Source organism: Lithobates pipiens, unplaced genomic scaffold, assembly GCF_037356315.1.
Source record: "Lithobates pipiens isolate NorthernLeopardFrog02 unplaced genomic scaffold, aLitPip1_a1.2 Scaffold_8, whole genome shotgun sequence".
In the NCBI taxonomy this organism is placed as follows: Eukaryota; Metazoa; Chordata; class Amphibia; order Anura; family Ranidae; genus Lithobates; species Lithobates pipiens.
This window is the reverse complement of record NW_027507903.1, coordinates 532597186-532612170: the sequence shown is the minus strand read 5'-3', so window position 1 is coordinate 532612170 and position 14985 is coordinate 532597186. Positions and strand designations below refer to the sequence as shown.

The window sequence follows — 14985 nt, the reverse complement described above, 5'->3', positions numbered from 1 at the left end:
CAATCAGAATCGCTCCTTAGAGGTGTGCTTCCTTTGCTTCATATGACATGGTGTTGTTGCATTTGTTGAGATTCACACTGATAGCCACTGCTTTGGGACACATTCAGAAGTCTTCTTGCCGCAAGCAGTCAGAAATAGAATCTGACGTGGATCGGCAGATTTTCTGAAAAATAGAGCATCAAAATGCTCAACACAGTTGCTGGATAGTGGCATTTCAAATGTATTAACAACTCTTGTGTTTTATCTGGGTTTACCCACAAACGGACCTTGATCCAAAGGTACTTGGTATTACCTGCCACTTCTTGCTTTACAGTGGATATTTAGTAACTTTTCAAACATGCATGAATATATCCCTAACACGTCACGATAGCAGTTGCAATATCATTTTTTCTTTCAAAAAAGTTCTACTTTTATTTTTTAAATACTGTCCTTGAGCTCCAGTCAAGTGGATTTGGCAGTGTTTTTTTTTTTTCTAGGAGTACTTATATGCTACCATTTCTTGCTATGAGAGAAAACGGAAAATTTATATCAAATACTTACCGTAATTTTCCTTTCCTGATAGGCTCCATGGCAGCATACGTGTGGGTAGCCCCGCCTCCACGATTACCCAATAGGACCCAACTCCCATAAATCTTTGCTCCTGGCCACTATCAGTGTTCCGTAACTAGCCGACTCCAGACATTTGGGAGGGAACTCCTGCTGCCATGGAGCCTATCAGGAAAGGAAAATTACGGTAAGTATTTGATATAAATTTTCCGTTTTCCTGAAAGGCTCCATGGCAGCATACGTGTGGGAAATAACTCGCCAAACACACCCGGGTGGGCAAAATGTCGAGCAAAGAACAAAAGTTTATTTAGCATTGTCAACCGACAAAACTTGCAAACCAAAATTAACAGAAGACAGAGCCGCTGGCTCTACACAGTAATGAGAAACAAAGGTATTAATAGAAGACCAAGAGGCCGCTCTGCAAATAACTTCAGGCGCCACATGGCGAGAAGCTGCCCACGATGTTGAAATACTCCGTGTTGAATGAGCTGTTAATGCCTCAGGAGGAGCCAAGCCCTTTGCTCTGTACGCCCTCTGAATGATCTGAATGATCCAGGTAGAGATAGATCTAGCCGAAGCTTGCAATCCTTTATTCTTGCCATGAGGGAGAACAAAAAGAAATTTCGTTTGTCTAAAGGGAGCTGTGACTTCCAAATATTGTTTCAGCGCGTGTCCTACGTCCAGAGGATGAACATCCTGACTCTCTGAGTTTTTGAAAGTGGGAAGCACAATTTCCTGATTCTCATGGAAGACCGAGGTTACTTTGGGATGCGATCCCAACATGGGAATCAATACTGCCCTATCTGGAAAGAAAGTCAGAAAGGGTTCTTCCGAACCTAGATTCCTAATCTCAGAAACTCTCTTGGCTGAGGTTATAGCTACCAAGAAGATGGTCTTGAGAGTGAGATCCCTTATGGACAGAGGCTCCGTAGAATCCTTTCCAAGGTTTGAGAGAAAATCCAGCACTAAAGGGAGGTCCCATTTAGGAAACCTTGGTTTTCTTTGGGGTCTGAGCCTAGTAGCTCCCTTTAAGAATTGTTGTACCAGTGCATGGTTTGCCCAGGAAATACCCGTAAAGGCTGAAATAGCCGATACTTGGACTCTCAATGAACTGATAGCTAGAGGTAAATCAAGGCCTGTTTGAAGAAAGCTTAGTATGTCTTGTATTGTTGGAGAACTGCAAGAATTTTCTCTGGAGGACATATGGGCCGAAAACTTGGACCATATACGCTCATATACCCTATTAGTACTCCTGCGTCTGGAATTGAGAAGGGTTGGGATGACCTCTTCCGGACAACCAAGAGCTTCTAGCCTTTCCCTCTCAAAAACCATACCTTGAGGTTCAGACATGATGGGCATGGATGTAACCTTGTGCCTTGAGATAGCAAATCCGACCTGAGAGGCAGGGGAACTGGCTCTTGATAACTGAGGAGCAGCAGTAGAGGGAACCAAGGTCTGTTGGGCCAGAAAGGAATTACTGCGAGAATCTCCGCCTTCTCTGACCTGAGTCTCCGAAGGAATTGCAGGATCACCGGAACTGGAGGGAAGGCGTAAGCTGTCTGAAACTTCCAATGTTCTGTGAGGGCATCTATCCCATATGCCTGGGGATCCCTGAACCTTGAGTAATATTTCGGAAGCTTCCGATTGCACGGGGAAGCGAACAAGTCGACTTCCAGGGACAATCCTAAGGTCAGGAGCCAATCGAATACTTCCCGGTGTAGAGACCACTCGTTGTTGTCCAACTCGACACGCGATAGGAAGTCCGCCTGAACATTCTGCACCCCTGGGATGTAGACTGCAGAAAGGTTGGACAAATTCTTCTGAGCCCAATTCATTATTGGCTCCGTCTCCTGTAACAGGGACCAGCTGCGAGTTCCCCCTTGCTTCTTTACGTAAGCCACCGCGGTTGTGTTGTCCAACCTTAGCATGACCGAGGCATTCGCTGTCAGATGATGGAATGACCGAAGCGCCTGGAAGGCCGCTCTTAGCTCCAGAACATTGGAGACGACTCTCTGTGATGGAAACGTCCACCTGCCCTGAGCGACCTCCGAAAGGCAGTGAGCGCCCCATCCTCGGTTGCTGGCATCTGAAGTTACCGTGACCCATGAGATGGGAATGATTGAATGGTGGTTGCGCAGGTTCTTCCCCTGTAGCCACCAAAGAAGAGACGTCCTCATGGCTGGAGTGAGGAATATGCGCTGTGTCTGGCTGGATAAGTCCCACTGTTGTAGAAACCCCTTCTGAAAGGGACGAGTGTGCCACTGGGCCCACTTTACCATGGGAATGGTGGCTGACATTGTGCCAATCACCCTCAGACATTGGAGAGCCGAGAGATGGGATGCTGCAAGGGCTGCATGAATCCTGTCTCGTATGACTCCAACCTTCTCTTCTGGAAGGGCGATAGTACCTTCTGCTGTGTTGAACTGCGCCCCTAGGAAAACAAGAGACTGAGTTGGATCTAGGTGACTCTTTTCTAAGTTCAGAAGCCACCCGAACTCCTGTAGAGTGGAGATGACTAGGTCTTTGTGCTCCAAGAGCTGATCTTTGTTCTGGGATAGCAGAAGAAGGTCGTCGAGATAGTGATGGAGACGAACACCTTTGACTCTGAGAAAGGCCACAACTGCCAAAAGAACTTTGGAGAAGACCCGTGGGGACGTTGTTAACCCAAAGGGAAGACATGTAAATTGAAGATGTTGAATGCCTACTGCAAAGCGGAGGTATTGTTGAAACTCCTTTGCCACGGGAACATGGAAGTAAGCATCCTTCAAATCGACTGATATCATCCAGTCCCCCAGATACACGGACTGCTGGATGGTAAGCAGAGATTCCATCTTGAACTTCTCTTTGCGAATGAAGGAATTGAGATGGGTCAAATCTATTACCGGCCTCCATGTGCCATTTTTCTTTTGAACCAGAAACAAAGGGGAATACATGCCCTCTCCACGTTCTTCTTCTGGAACGGGAACGGCTGCGCCTTGATCCAGTAAAGAGTTCACGTAGGTCAATAGGACTTGTTTCTTCTCTTTTGATTCTGGAAGATTTGTGGGAATAAATCTTAGCTTTGGGGTGCTGATAAAACCCCACTTGTGACCTGAGGAAATTGTTTTTACAGTCCAAAAATCCCGAATTGAGGCCGCCCAAACATGCCTGAAGTGGAGAAGACGAGCCCCCACCTGACAAGTTTGAGCGGGCCCAATTTCAAAAGGATTTCGCGGAATCCTGCTTGCCGGACGAACCCCCTTTTGAGGTATTTTTGAAAGAAGATTGCCTGGATCTCCATGACCTTGAGAATTCTCGACCAGGTCTATAGCTCCGCGCCTCCCTGGCACGATCAGGGCCTTGTCTTCTAGGAAATGGACGCCTTTGATTTTGAAGACGTCTGTCCTGGGGAAGAAACCCAGATTTCCCACCTGTAGCCCGGGATATGGCAGTATCCAGCTTGTTACCAAACAAAGATGACCCCTCAAAGGGAATACGGCACCAGGCCTGTTTGGATGCTGGATCCGCCAGCCATGGACGGAGCCATAACGCACGGCGAGCTGAGACTGCTGCTAACATATCCCGAGATATCAGGCGGATAACATCAATAGATGCCTCCCCCAAAAAGGCAGACGCCATCCTGATTTCTTGAATAGGGGAGTCTTTTGCTGATTCAATAGAAATACCCCTCAGGAATTCCTCTACAGAATCAGCCCAGGATTCTATGGCCTTGGATACCGCTGCCATTGCAAGCACTGGTTTGCAAGCCATTCCAGAAGTCAGATATATCCTCTTAAGGTCTGAATCGATCCGCCTTTCCAAAGGATCTTTAAAGGATACCGTATCCTCTAAGGGTAGGGTTACATATCTCACCAAACGCATGAGCGCTGCATCCACCAGTGGTGCTGACTCCAGGTGCTTCACATCCTCTTCTTTAAAGGGATATAATTTCAGGATTTTTGACTGCATGGAACCCTTTTTATCCACCTTGCTCCATTCCTCGGTAATAATGTCACCCAACTCTGAAAGGAAGGGAAAAAATTGTCGCTCCTTATTGAGCTGTATAAAGAACTTTCTCTGCTTTGGTGGGGAAGTAACAGGGTCTTCCCACTTCAGAGCCTCTCTCACTGCTTTGACCAATGAAGGCACCAGTCCATAGTCAAAACCTAAACCAGGATCCTCACAGTCAGATTCACTATCTGAGATGGGAGCAGATAGGCGGCTTGGCTGAGAGGATTCCCATGTCTCCTGCAATGGGTTCTCTCCAGGTGGAGGAGCCAATAATTCTGACGGGGATTCACACAGCTGTAGAGCGTCCCTCTCCTGCAGAGACTCCTTCACAACCCGTCTTACTATTGACTCCAAACGCTGGTCTGCATCATCCCTTTCATCTGCAGCTTTGGAGAAGCAATGATCGCATAAGGATACGTCCGAAGGAACAGGCATCCTGCACCCCCAGCATGATTTTTCCGTACGCTTGCTGGAGTGAGCAGCAGGGGGGTGAGAATAATTCTTATTATGCTGTTCAGATCTTGACCTATGCTGGCTAGATCTTGAGGAGGATTTATGGCGGTGTGATCTTGATGATCCACTGCGTCTAGAAGTGTTAGGTTGTGGATCAGACCCAGAAGGGCTGTAAGGGTAAAACAGACAGAGAGAGAAAAGGATATACAGTCAATCCTACCTATGCCAAACACTCTCTCCAATATATAAAAAGCATAAATACTAAAGACCTACCTAACATGAGCGGGCTGGCCACTAGGAGGCAGTAAGGCGTCCATATTCACAATAAACCCACAGTTTAAGAAACACTGCAACTAAAGAGAAAAATAAAACACACATTTTTTTTTTTTTTTTTTTTTTTTTTTTTTTAAAAAGCATTTCCCCAGCCTAAGGGACACGCTCTTACCTTAAACCGCCGCGCTGACAGCCCCGGGAAGTCGCTGCGACCACTGCAAACATTCCCAGGGTTCTGACAGCTTCCAAAGCCTTTTAAATTTGGCGCCCGTGACGTCATCGCCGACGTCAGACGCGAGGCGCTCGCGCGCATGCGCGGGAACCAAGCCTCGGTCTCATACCGGGTTCGCACATGCGCAGAACGCCTGCATAACCCGGAAGTAGGAGAGAGGTTTGCTGGAACGCGGAAGCGAACGCAAACGGCATGGAGGAGACCGCAAGACAAACAAAAGAAATACACACAAATACAATGCTGCCATGGATAGATAAAAGGCTCACCACTCCACCAACGATCACCTGGCCGAACGGACTGGAACACACACGCCATACCTCCAGCAGATAATGGTCACCCATAACAACGGGACACAGACCGTGCGCACTCAGGTAGGAAATCCTTTCTTCAGCGCTACTCTGCAAATACTCTCCATACCCTGCTTAACAGTCAGGGCCTATCGGAGGAAAATTTCTCAGTCAATCAGCCAATCGATCGTCGTGAAGTTTTATTTCCAGGAAAGAAACCATCTGGTCCTACTGGGGAGGACAAAAAAGGAACACTGATAGTGGCCAGGAGCAAAGATTTATGGGAGTTGGGTCCTATTGGGTAATCGTGGAGGCGGGGCTACCCACACGTATGCTGCCATGGAGCCTTTCAGGAAAAAATATTCTCTTTTGTCTGGGATAAGCACGATTTTAGGTTTCGGATCACTTGAAGGCCTATTTGAAACCAAGGAGACATGGGTGATGGATTTCCATGATGGCTTCTGTGCTCCAGTGGCGCAATCGGTCAGCGCGCGGTACTTATATGGCAGTATCTGTTGAGCAATGCCGAGGTTGTGAGTTCGAGCCTCACCTGGAGCATGCAGTTTCTTGCTTTTTGCCTTTATTCATGGAAAATGTAATCTGCACTTGCACCCTATGGCCTGAGAACTTTACAACAGGGCAATAAGCGCCCAAAGAAACTCAAGGTTCTTTCCTCAAGGGTGCTTGAATGAGCTGTCTTTCTGTTACACTGACCACATTCTTTAAATTGTGGACCAGAACAGATAAAGAAAATGTGCGCCTTCTACTTGATGAAAAGAGATGTGGAGAGCTGCGACATGGCTTTTCTCTTTCAGAAAACTCATTCTTCTGACTTTGTAGCTCAAACCGCTTGCAATTCTGTAGCAAGTTTACAAGGGAAAATAAAAACAAAGATTTTGCCACCCTTACCTTGTAAAGTAAGAGAACGGATGCCTTCTGAAAGAAAAAAAAAGTCTTTGCCGTCATCTAGCGAAAGCCCCAGTGGCCTAATGGATAAGGCACTGGCCTCCTAAGCCAGGGATTGTGGGTTCGAGTCCCATCTGGGGTGTTTGAGATCTTGCTTGACTCTTTCAAGTCACATCTAAAGCAAGGCTTTAGAATAAAACCTTTAGGACTTCCCTTTCCTGTTGCCTTAATTAATATGCGTGCCTTCTCCTAGTAGAACTCAGATTAGTTCAGCAGCATGCTATCAACTGAATGGAAACTTCTGCAAGATGGCTACAAGTCCTCTTGTCCAAAACCAAATCTCCTGCAATGTTTCTGCCAAACAATATGTTCAACTCCCCACAAAGGAAACGCTGCTTTTATTAGGAAAGAGCTTTGCATTTTCTCCGACATTCTCCACACATCCCATTGTGGCATGCAAATCCGGTGGCCTAAAATCTTCAAGCAAAAAAGCCACCCTGACAAGTATCGTTGGTAAGCTTAATTTGCAGGAAGGCATTTTATGTCCTTGTTGTGCCAGTTTCAGAAATGTTTTTCCTGATGTATCAACATGTATACGAATAGCAATCAGAATCGCTCCTTAGAGGTGTGCTTCCTTTGCTTCATATGACATGGTGTTGTTGCATTTGTTGAGATTCACACTGATAGCCACTGCTTTGGGACACATTCAGAAGTCTTCTTGCCGCAAGCAGTCAGAAATAGAATCTGACGTGGATCGGCAGATTTTCTGAAAAATAGAGCATCAAAATGCTCAACACAGTTGCTGGATAGTGGCATTTCAAATGTATTAACAACTCTTGTGTTTTATCTGGGTTTACCCACAAACGGACCTTGATCCAAAGGTACTTGGTATTACCTGCCACTTCTTGCTTTACAGTGGATATTTAGTAACTTTTCAAACATGCATGAATATATCCCTAACACGTCACGATAGCAGTTGCAATATCATTTTTTCTTTCAAAAAAGTTCTACTTTTATTTTTTAAATACTGTCCTTGAGCTCCAGTCAAGTGGATTTGGCAGTGTTTTTTTTTTTTCTAGGAGTACTTATATGCTACCATTTCTTGCTATGAGAGAAAAAATATTCTCTTTTGTCTGGGATAAGCACGATTTTAGGTTTCGGATCACTTGAAGGCCTATTTGAAACCAAGGAGACATGGGTGATGGATTTCCGTGATGGCTTCTGTGCTCCAGTGGCGCAATCGGTCAGCGCACGGTACTTATATGGCAGTATCTGTTGAGCAATGCCGAGGTTGTGAGTTCGAGCCTCACCTGGAGCATGCAGTTTCTTGCTTTTTGCCTTTATTCATGGAAAATGTAATCTGCACTTGCACCCTATGGCCTGAGAACTTTACAACAGGGCAATAAGCGCCCAAAGAAACTCAAGGTTCTTTCCTCAAGGGTGCTTGAATGAGCTGTCTTTCTGTTACACTGACCACATTCTTTAAATTGTGGACCAGAACAGATAAAGAAAATGTGCGCCTTCTACTTGATGAAAAGAGATGTGGAGAGCTGCGACATGGCTTTTCTCTTTCAGAAAACTCATTCTTCTGACTTTGTAGCTCAAACCGCTTGCAATTCTGTAGCAAGTTTACAAGGGAAAATAAAAACAAAGATTTTGCCACCCTTACCTTGTAAAGTAAGAGAACGGATGCCTTCTGAAAGAAAAAAAAAGTCTTTGCTGTCATCTAGCGAAAGCCCCAGTGGCCTAATGGATAAGGCACTGGCCTCCTAAGCCAGGGATTGTGGGTTCGGGTCCCATCTGGGGTGTTTGAGATCTTGCTTGACTCTTTCAAGTCACATCTAAAGCAAGGCTTTAGAATAAAACCTTTAGGACTTCCCTTTCCTGTTGCCTTAATTAATATGCGTGCCTTCTCCTAGTAGAACTCAGATTAGTTCAGCAGCATGCTATCAACTGAATGGAAACTTCTGCAAGATGGCTACAAGTCCTCTTGTCCAAAACCAAATCTCCTGCAATGTTTCTGCCAAACAATATGTTCAACTCCAAACAAAGGAAACGCTGCTTTTATTAGGAAAGAGCTTTGCATTTTCTCCGACATTCTCCAGACATCCCATTGTGGCATGCAAATCCGGTGGCCTAAAATCTTCAAGCAAAAAAGCCACCCTGACAAGTATCGTTGGTAAGCTTAATTTGCAGGAAGGCATTTTATGTCCTTTTTGTGCCAGTTTCAGAAATGTTTTTCCTGATGTATCAACATGTATACGAATAGCAATCAGAATCGCTCCTTAGAGGTGTGCTTCCTTTGCTTCATATGACATGGTGTTGTTGCATTTGTTGAGATTCACACTGATAGCCACTGCTTTGGGACACATTCAGAAGTCTTCTTGCCGCAAGCAGTCAGAAATAGAATCTGACGTGGATCGGCAGATTTTCTGAAAAATAGAGCATCAAAATGCTCAACACAGTTGCTGGATAGTGGCATTTCAAATGTATTAACAACTCTTGTGTTTTATCTGGGTTTACCCACAAACGGACCTTGATCCAAAGGTACTTGGTATTACCTGCCACTTCTTGCTTTACAGTGGATATTTAGTAACTTTTCAAACATGCATGAATATATCCCTAACACGTCACGATAGCAGTTGCAATATCATTTTTTCTTTCAAAAAAGTTCTACTTTTATTTTTTAAATACTGTCCTTGAGCTCCAGTCAAGTGGATTTGGCGGTGTTTTTTTTTTTCTAGGAGTACTTATATGCTACCATTTCTTGCTATGAGAGAAAAAATATTCTCTTTTGTCTGGGATAAGCACGATTTTAGGTTTCGGATCACTTGAAGGCCTATTTGAAACCAAGGAGACATGGGTGATGGATTTCCGTGATGGCTTCTGTGCTCCAGTGGCGCAATCGGTCAGCGCGCGGTACTTATATGGCAGTATCTGTTGAGCAATGCCGAGGTTGTGAGTTCGAGCCTCACCTGGAGCATGCAGTTTCTTGCTTTTTGCCTTTATTCATGGAAAATGTAATCTGCACTTGCACCCTATGGCCTGAGAACTTTACAACAGGGCAATAAGCGCCCAAAGAAACTCAAGGTTCTTTCCTCAAGGGTGCTTGAATGAGCTGTCTTTCTGTTACACTGACCACATTCTTTAAATTGTGGACCAGAACAGATAAAGAAAATGTGCGCCTTCTACTTGATGAAAAGAGGTGTGGAGAGCTGCGACATGGCTTTTCTCTTTCAGAAAACTCATTCTTCTGACTTTGTAGCTCAAACCGCTTGCAATTCTGTAGCAAGTTTACAAGGGAAAATAAAAACAAAGATTTTGCCACCCTTACCTTGTAAAGTAAGAGAACGGATGCCTTCTGAAAGAAAAAAAAAGTCTTTGCTGTCATCTAGCGAAAGCCCCAGTGGCCTAATGGATAAGGCACTGGCCTCCTAAGCCAGGGATTGTGGGTTCGAGTCCCATCTGGGGTGTTTGAGATCTTGCTTGACTCTTTCAAGTCACATCTAAAGCAAGGCTTTAGAATAAAACCTTTAGGACTTCCCTTTCCTGTTGCCTTAATTAATATGCGTGCCTTCTCCTAGTAGAACTCAGATTAGTTCAGCAGCATGCTATCAACTGAATGGAAACTTCTGCAAGATGGCTACAAGTCCTCTTGTCCAAAACCAAAGTCTCCTGCAATGTTTCTGCCAAACAATATGTTCAACTCCCCACAAAGGAAACGCTGCTTTTATTAGGAAAGAGCTTTGCATTTTCTCCGACATTCTCCAGACATCCCATTGTGGCATGCAAATCCGGTGGCCTAAAATCTTCAAGCAAAAAAGCCACCCTGACAAGTATCGTTGGTAAGCTTAATTTGCAGGAAGGCATTTTATGTCCTTTTTGTGCCAGTTTCAGAAATGTTTTTCCTGATGTATCAACATGTATACGAATAGCAATCAGAATCGCTCCTTAGAGGTGTGCTTCCTTTGCTTCATATGACATGGTGTTGTTGCATTTGTTGAGATTCACACTGATAGCCACTGCTTTGGGACACATTCAGAAGTCTTCTTGCCGCAAGCAGTCAGAAATAGAATCTGACGTGGATCGGCAGATTTTCTGAAAAATAGAGCATCAAAATGCTCAACACAGTTGCTGGATAGTGGCATTTCAAATGTATTAACAACTCTTGTGTTTTATCTGGGTTTACCCACAAACGGACCTTGATCCAAAGGTACTTGGTATTACCTGCCACTTCTTGCTTTACAGTGGATATTTAGTAACTTTTCAAACATGCATGAATATATCCCTAACACGTCACGATAGCAGTTGCAATATCATTTTTTCTTTCAAAAAAGTTCTACTTTTATTTTTTAAATACTGTCCTTGAGCTCCAGTCAAGTGGATTTGGCAGTGTTTTTTTTTTTTCTAGGAGTACTTATATGCTACCATTTCTTGCTATGAGAGAAAAAATATTCTCTTTTGTCTGGGATAAGCACGATTTTAGGTTTCGGATCACTTGAAGGCCTATTTGAAACCAAGGAGACATGGGTGATGGATTTCCGTGATGGCTTCTGTGCTCCAGTGGCGCAATCGGTCAGCGCGCGGTACTTATATGGCAGTATCTGTTGAGCAATGCCGAGGTTGTGAGTTCGAGCCTCACCTGGAGCATGCAGTTTCTTGCTTTTTGCCTTTATTCATGGAAAATGTAATCTGCACTTGCACCCTATGGCCTGAGAACTTTACAACAGGGCAATAAGCGCCCAAAGAAACTCAAGGTTCTTTCCTCAAGGGTGCTTGAATGAGCTGTCTTTCTGTTACACTGACCACATTCTTTAAATTGTGGACCAGAACAGATAAAGAAAATGTGCGCCTTCTACTTGATGAAAAGAGATGTGGAGAGCTGCGACATGGCTTTTCTCTTTCAGAAAACTCATTCTTCTGACTTTGTAGCTCAAACCGCTTGCAATTCTGTAGCAAGTTTACAAGGGAAAATAAAAACAAAGATTTTGCCACCCTTACCTTGTAAAGTAAGAGAACGGATGCCTTCTGAAAGAAAAAAAAAGTCTTTGCTGTGATCTAGCGAAAGCCCCAGTGGCCTAATGGATAAGGCACTGGCCTCCTAAGCCAGGGATTGTGGGTTCGGGTCCCATCTGGGGTGTTTGAGATCTTGCTTGACTCTTTCAAGTCACATCTAAAGCAAGGCTTTAGAATAAAACCTTTAGGACTTCCCTTTCCTGTTGCCTTAATTAATATGCGTGCCTTCTCCTAGTAGAACTCAGATTAGTTCAGCAGCATGCTATCAACTGAATGGAAACTTCTGCAAGATGGCTACAAGTCCTCTTGTCCAAAACCAAATCTCCTGCAATGTTTCTGCCAAACAATATGTTCAACTCCAAACAAAGGAAACGCTGCTTTTATTAGGAAAGAGCTTTGCATTTTCTCCGACATTCTCCAGACATCCCATTGTGGCATGCAAATCCGGTGGCCTAAAATCTTCAAGCAAAAAAGCCACCCTGACAAGTATCGTTGGTAAGCTTAATTTGCAGGAAGGCATTTTATGTCCTTTTTGTGCCAGTTTCAGAAATGTTTTTCCTGATGTATCAACATGTATACGAATAGCAATCAGAATCGCTCCTTAGAGGTGTGCTTCCTTTGCTTCATATGACATGGTGTTGTTGCATTTGTTGAGATTCACACTGATAGCCACTGCTTTGGGACACATTCAGAAGTCTTCTTGCCGCAAGCAGTCAGAAATAGAATCTGACGTGGATCGGCAGATTTTCTGAAAAATAGAGCATCAAAATGCTCAACACAGTTGCTGGATAGTGGCATTTCAAATGTATTAACAACTCTTGTGTTTTATCTGGGTTTACCCACAAACGGACCTTGATCCAAAGGTACTTGGTATTACCTGCCACTTCTTGCTTTACAGTGGATATTTAGTAACTTTTCAAACATGCATGAATATATCCCTAACACGTCACGATAGCAGTTGCAATATCATTTTTTCTTTCAAAAAAGTTCTACTTTTATTTTTTAAATACTGTCCTTGAGCTCCAGTCAAGTGGATTTGGCGGTGTTTTTTTTTTCTAGGAGTACTTATATGCTACCATTTCTTGCTATGAGAGAAAAAATATTCTCTTTTGTCTGGGATAAGCACGATTTTAGGTTTCGGATCACTTGAAGGCCTATTTGAAACCAAGGAGACATGGGTGATGGATTTCCGTGATGGCTTCTGTGCTCCAGTGGCGCAATCGGTCAGCGCGCGGTACTTATATGGCAGTATCTGTTGAGCAATGCCGAGGTTGTGAGTTCGAGCCTCACCTGGAGCATGCAGTTTCTTGCTTTTTGCCTTTATTCATGGAAAATGTAATCTGCACTTGCACCCTATGGCCTGAGAACTTTACAACAGGGCAATAAGCGCCCAAAGAAACTCAAGGTTCTTTCCTCAAGGGTGCTTGAATGAGCTGTCTTTCTGTTACACTGACCACATTCTTTAAATTGTGGACCAGAACAGATAAAGAAAATGTGCGCCTTCTACTTGATGAAAAGAGGTGTGGAGAGCTGCGACATGGCTTTTCTCTTTCAGAAAACTCATTCTTCTGACTTTGTAGCTCAAACCGCTTGCAATTCTGTAGCAAGTTTACAAGGGAAAATAAAAACAAAGATTTTGCCACCCTTACCTTGTAAAGTAAGAGAACGGATGCCTTCTGAAAGAAAAAAAAAGTCTTTGCTGTCATCTAGCGAAAGCCCCAGTGGCCTAATGGATAAGGCACTGGCCTCCTAAGCCAGGGATTGTGGGTTCGAGTCCCATCTGGGGTGTTTGAGATCTTGCTTGACTCTTTCAAGTCACATCTAAAGCAAGGCTTTAGAATAAAACCTTTAGGACTTCCCTTTCCTGTTGCCTTAATTAATATGCGTGCCTTCTCCTAGTAGAACTCAGATTAGTTCAGCAGCATGCTATCAACTGAATGGAAACTTCTGCAAGATGGCTACAAGTCCTCTTGTCCAAAACCAAATCTCCTGCAATGTTTCTGCCAAACAATATGTTCAACTCCAAACAAAGGAAACGCTGCTTTTATTAGGAAAGAGCTTTGCATTTTCTCCGACATTCTCCAGACATCCCATTGTGGCATGCAAATCCGGTGGCCTAAAATCTTCAAGCAAAAAAGCCACCCTGACAAGTATCGTTGGTAAGCTTAATTTGCAGGAAGGCATTTTATGTCCTTTTTGTGCCAGTTTCAGAAATGTTTTTCCTGATGTATCAACATGTATACGAATAGCAATCAGAATCGCTCCTTAGAGGTGTGCTTCCTTTGCTTCATATGACATGGTGTTGTTGCATTTGTTGAGATTCACACTGATAGCCACTGCTTTGGGACACATTCAGAAGTCTTCTTGCCGCAAGCAGTCAGAAATAGAATCTGACGTGGATCGGCAGATTTTCTGAAAAATAGAGCATCAAAATGCTCAACACAGTTGCTGGATAGTGGCATTTCAAATGTATTAACAACTCTTGTGTTTTATCTGGGTTTACCCACAAACGGACCTTGATCCAAAGGAACTTGGTATTACCTGCCACTTCTTGCTTTACAGTGGATATTTAGTAACTTTTCAAACATGCATGAATATATCCCTAACACGTCACGATAGCAGTTGCAATATCATTTTTTCTTTCAAAAAAGTTCTACTTTTATTTTTTAAATACTGTCCTTGAGCTCCAGTCAAGTGGATTTGGCAGTGTTTTTTTTTTTTCTAGGAGTACTTATATGCTACCATTTCTTGCTATGAGAGAAAAAATATTCTCTTTTGTCTGGGATAAGCACGATTTTAGGTTTCGGATCACTTGAAGGCCTATTTGAAACCAAGGAGACATGGGTGATGGATTTCCGTGATGGCTTCTGTGCTCCAGTGGCGCAATCGGTCAGCGCGCGGTACTTATATGGCAGTATCTGTTGAGCAATGCCGAGGTTGTGAGTTCGAGCCTCACCTGGAGCATGCAGTTTCTTGCTTTTTGCCTTTATTCATGGAAAATGTAATCTGCACTTGCACCCTATGGCCTGAGAACTTTACAACAGGGCAATAAGCGCCCAAAGAAACTCAAGGTTCTTTCCTCAAGGGTGCTTGAATGAGCTGTCTTTCTGTTACACTGACCACATTCTTTAAATTGTGGACCAGAACAGATAAAGAAAATGTGCGCCTTCTACTTGATGAAAAGAGATGTGGAGAGCTGCGACATGGCTTTTCTCTTTCAGAAAACTCATTCTTCTGACTTTGTAGCTCAAACCGCTTGCAATTCTGTAGCAAGTTTACAAG

The 14985-nt window shown here is 43.9% G+C and overlaps 11 non-coding genes across 11 annotated transcripts; all 11 read left to right on the top strand.

Moving 5' to 3' along the window:
* The first annotated feature begins 6246 nt into the window (after positions 1 to 6246).
* TRNAI-UAU (transfer RNA isoleucine (anticodon UAU)) lies at positions 6247 to 6339 on the top strand. The gene is given in 2 exon segments: positions 6247 to 6284; positions 6304 to 6339. It is a non-coding gene; the product is annotated as a tRNA-Ile (tRNA).
* Positions 6340 to 6756: 417 nt separating this feature from the next.
* TRNAR-CCU (transfer RNA arginine (anticodon CCU)) lies at positions 6757 to 6829 on the top strand. The gene has a single exon. It is a non-coding gene; the product is annotated as a tRNA-Arg (tRNA).
* A 1083-nt stretch (positions 6830 to 7912) lies between these two features.
* TRNAI-UAU (transfer RNA isoleucine (anticodon UAU)) lies at positions 7913 to 8005 on the top strand. Its single transcript is given in 2 exon segments — positions 7913 to 7950; positions 7970 to 8005. It is a non-coding gene; the product is annotated as a tRNA-Ile (tRNA).
* A 417-nt stretch (positions 8006 to 8422) lies between these two features.
* On the top strand, positions 8423 to 8495 carry TRNAR-CCU (transfer RNA arginine (anticodon CCU)). The gene has a single exon. It is a non-coding gene; the product is annotated as a tRNA-Arg (tRNA).
* Positions 8496 to 9577: 1082 nt separating this feature from the next.
* TRNAI-UAU (transfer RNA isoleucine (anticodon UAU)) lies at positions 9578 to 9670 on the top strand. Its single transcript is given in 2 exon segments — positions 9578 to 9615; positions 9635 to 9670. It is a non-coding gene; the product is annotated as a tRNA-Ile (tRNA).
* Positions 9671 to 10087: 417 nt separating this feature from the next.
* TRNAR-CCU (transfer RNA arginine (anticodon CCU)) lies at positions 10088 to 10160 on the top strand. Its single transcript has one exon. It is a non-coding gene; the product is annotated as a tRNA-Arg (tRNA).
* Positions 10161 to 11244: 1084 nt separating this feature from the next.
* TRNAI-UAU (transfer RNA isoleucine (anticodon UAU)) lies at positions 11245 to 11337 on the top strand. Its single transcript is given in 2 exon segments — positions 11245 to 11282; positions 11302 to 11337. It is a non-coding gene; the product is annotated as a tRNA-Ile (tRNA).
* A 417-nt stretch (positions 11338 to 11754) lies between these two features.
* Positions 11755 to 11827, top strand: TRNAR-CCU (transfer RNA arginine (anticodon CCU)). The gene has a single exon. It is a non-coding gene; the product is annotated as a tRNA-Arg (tRNA).
* Positions 11828 to 12908: 1081 nt separating this feature from the next.
* Positions 12909 to 13001, top strand: TRNAI-UAU (transfer RNA isoleucine (anticodon UAU)). Its single transcript is given in 2 exon segments — positions 12909 to 12946; positions 12966 to 13001. It is a non-coding gene; the product is annotated as a tRNA-Ile (tRNA).
* Positions 13002 to 13418: 417 nt separating this feature from the next.
* TRNAR-CCU (transfer RNA arginine (anticodon CCU)) lies at positions 13419 to 13491 on the top strand. Its single transcript has one exon. It is a non-coding gene; the product is annotated as a tRNA-Arg (tRNA).
* A 1083-nt stretch (positions 13492 to 14574) lies between these two features.
* Positions 14575 to 14667, top strand: TRNAI-UAU (transfer RNA isoleucine (anticodon UAU)). The gene is given in 2 exon segments: positions 14575 to 14612; positions 14632 to 14667. It is a non-coding gene; the product is annotated as a tRNA-Ile (tRNA).
* The last annotated feature ends 318 nt before the right edge of the window (positions 14668 to 14985 follow it).